This window comes from Arvicola amphibius, chromosome 12 (genome assembly GCF_903992535.2).
Source record: "Arvicola amphibius chromosome 12, mArvAmp1.2, whole genome shotgun sequence".
NCBI classification, from domain to species: domain Eukaryota; kingdom Metazoa; phylum Chordata; class Mammalia; order Rodentia; family Cricetidae; genus Arvicola; species Arvicola amphibius.
Genome location: NC_052058.2, coordinates 87,614,630 through 87,618,461, shown reverse-complemented (window position 1 = coordinate 87,618,461; position 3,832 = coordinate 87,614,630).

Here is a 3,832-nt window from a genome sequence, read left to right as displayed (position 1 = left end):
CAAAAGTGACCTTAAATTTATATCAATAAAGCAAAATCCATACCAATGCAAATTATTCATCTCTGTATCATGTCCCCCTTTAAATGTAAAAGAACATTTATAAACAATATTTGGGAATATGGGCATAGTTTTTTCTCTCCAAACTGCTTCATGCTGTATGGGGGTGCTGTTAATCAGGTTTTTCATGGTGTTTTCATGGTGTGTGTGTGTGTGCCAGCCCACTTGTGTGCACGTGTGCACACATGCTTCTATCATCAGCCATGTATTTTCAAGTGAATGACATCTATCCCTATGTACTCTTCTTCTCTTCTCAGTTTTCTGCTCTCCAGGGAATTCAGAGCTGTGCTGTAACTGTCCTTGTTTCCTCTCTAACAACATTTACTCTGTAGTTCTACTGACAGTAAACATGGCCTGCAATTGCATACCGCTTCTGAGAGTGACTTTAATCCCTGTCTCAGCGCATCCACAGCCCTCTGCTGCAGTTCTCCACACTGACTGTATGCTGGAATCACATAGGAGCTTTCAAATACACTCATGTTATCTAAGCCCGCTGCCCGGAGGATTTCATGATTGATTGTGAAGCAGAAGCATTCCAGGCAGAGATCCCCCAACCCCTATCTTCCCCAATGGTGCTTCAGGGGGCAAGTGAACTATACACCAGTCCAGAATTTCTGATTTTTAATTTGGAAGAGAGGTAAATACTAGCTGGCCTAATGCATGGAGGACATAAAATATCTTTTTTTTGTTTTGTTTTCTTTTGTTTTTTGTGACAGGGTTTCTCGGTGTTGCTTTGGAGCCTGTCCTGGAACTAGCTCTCATAGAGCAGCCTGGCCTCGAACTCACAGAGATCTGCCTGCCTCTGCCTCCCGAGGGCTGGGATTAAAGGTGTGAGCCACCGCCACTCGACCATAAAATACCTTAATGAGAGGAAAATTCAGCCTGGCTAAGAACCAAGTTCTTTTTACAAAAAATCACAATAACAGGTGCAAACGGCTCCAGGCCCCTTCAGCACAGAAATTCAGATACCCCATTCTGGCAGTTAATAGTAATAATAAGCGCTAACTAACCCTCACAAAGCACAACCCACCAGTACAGTTTTTCATCAAAGTAGAATCCAATGAATTAGAAGACATTCAGTGTATAGAGTACTATGAAACAAAACCACTGCTAATCCATCATGAGGGTAGTCACACATATGCCAGACCCCTGATTCAGAGATGTTAAAATAGAAAAGTATGCGTATTATAAAACTGACAAAACACAGCAGCACATCTTATGCTTTATGGTCTGTGGCTTCCTCATATACTTCTTAAACCCAGTGTCTCTGAAGCTGTGCTCATCCATCTACCTTGTCTGAGCTGTTTCTTTTGGTGTCCTATACACTAGCAAACAGAGCCCCCAAAGTCAAGACACGGCTTGTGTCAGACATATTACCTCCCTTATCTCCCACATACAAAACCTTTCCTATTCTACTGTTTCCAATTCTTTCTCCTAACCGCTCTCAAACTCATTGCTTGTTTTCCTCTATTATAAATGTGATTTGAATCATCCTCATCTTTCCACAGGGTCATCACAATAAACTTGTGGGGAGTTTCCAGCCCTAAGTGAATTTCTATTGACCAGTGTTCTTAAGAGTTTTATTTTTAGGGCTACGCTATAGCTAGCGGGTAGGACCTGTGGGTAGGCTCTAGGTTCAGTCACTAGCACCAGAAAACACACCACGTATACACGTGCGCACGTGCACGCGCGCACACACACCACACACACACACACACACACACACACACACACACACAGCCCTTGAAACTTTCTTTCCTTCTTCCCTCTCACACCAAGACCACTATATAGCCCAGGCTCCTGAGTGTTGAGGTCACGGGTATGTGCTACAGAGCTGGTTAGGAGTCTTCTCTCTCTCTCTCTCTCCCTCTCTCTCTCTCTCTCTCTCTCTCTCTCTCTCCCTCCCTCCCTCCCTCTCTCTCTCTCTCTCTCTCTCTCTCTCTCTCTCTCTCTCTCTCTCTCTCTCTCTGCTACAGAGCTGGGTAGGAGTCCTCTCTCTCTCTCTCTCTCTCTCTCTCTCTCTCTCTCTCTCTCTCTCCCCTTCCCTCTGTCCCTCCTTCCTTCCTTTCTTTTTTGGTCTTTCGAGACAGGCTTTCTCTGTGTAACAGTTCTGGCTGTCCTGAAACTCACTTTACAGACCAGGCTGGCCTCAAACTCACTGGGATCTGCCTGCCTCTGCCTCTCAAGTGCTGGGATTAAAGGCCTGCCATCACCACTTCCCACGAGGAGTTTCTTTCCCTCCCCTCTCTGGTTTGTTTGTTTATTTGCTTATTTATTTATTTATTTATTTAGTTTTACTGGTTACATGTATGCCTGCACACTGCGCCAGAAGAGGGCACCAGGTCTCATTACAGATGGTTGTGAGCCACCATGTGGTTACTGGGAATTGAGCTCAGACCACTGGAAGAGCAGTCTGTTCTCTTAACCTCTGAGCCATCTCTCCAGTCCCAGGAGTTTTATTTCTTAAATATCAAATTGATCATATTATTTCTTCCTTGAAAATTTTATAAAATGCATGTCCCATTTAAAAAATTGGCAAAAGACACCAAACAACTGCCTTACAAAAGAGGAAAATAAAGATGTATACATATAAAAAGTTCATCACTATTACTAAGCAAGTGAAACAATGATTTTTTTTTCACTTATCCACAGTGGGTGTAGCTGAAGATACTTGATAATAAGTCATTGTGAGGGGTGCAGAATGACATCCTGGTAAGTATAGTTTTGGGTAGCATTTTGGGAAAACCGATATGCAAAAGAGTGAAAATTGTCTAATATCTCTGAGACTCAGTTACTGTTGTTGGGTTAAATGGCTACAAGAAAGTGACATATTTAGGGTAAGATAACTGGTGAATAATGGCTGTCACCTGCTATTTTAGGTGCTTGCATGCTAACCCATTCGATCCTCATAATCCTGTAAGTAATAGTATTATTACTCCCATTTTACTCACGAGGAAACGGAGGCACAGAGGATTAAATACCTGTAAGGGGTGGGGTTAGGAGTACCTCTAGATTACTGCCATTATATCGACATAGGGGAATGTCGCTTACCTCCTTTTTAGTGCAGGAGGCCTTTGCCATTCTTTGCTTTTTTTTTTTTTTGATGCCCACCACATCTAGAGTCGGATAAACACTTCCTGTCCCGCGCCCATTGTTTACCATCAGCTGGTCTTCTCCGATTGCTCTGTGTCAAGTCTGACAACTGGGGAACTTGGGCCATCTCTCTCTTGACAATTCTTTTTCCGTGTCCTAATCGACGTTCTGTCCACAGTAAAACCGTAGGAAAAGACCAAAGAAATGCTATCGTACTCCTTGACGTGGCGTATGACATACTTTTTAGAGACGTGAAATAATCTTCACGAAATTAAGTCCGACACATGGTAACTATAGGGTGGGCCAAGCCAGCGCGCGCTTTGACCACGCCAAAGAGCTCCAACACTCAAACACTAGGGGCCGACCTTTCCCGCTTTCCTGCCTTAGGAAGAATCATCCGGAACCTTCCTTGCGGAGTCACAGGCCGCCGCCGGGACAATCTAAGGAACACACAGCACAGTAAGCGTTAGTGGGTTAGTGATATGCCTGAAATCTCTTGCTCGCTTACATGGTCCCGGAGAGAAAAGTCTTGTATTTTCTTGCACTTTTTGGAGTTCTGACCGACGAAAACATTTTTCTATTTCAAAAATATTATAATTGGTTGTTTCCAAAAAGCGTTTAATCTTTTTTAAAAATTAGGGATAAATGTAGACAGCTACTTAAAACGACCAAGGAAAGCGGG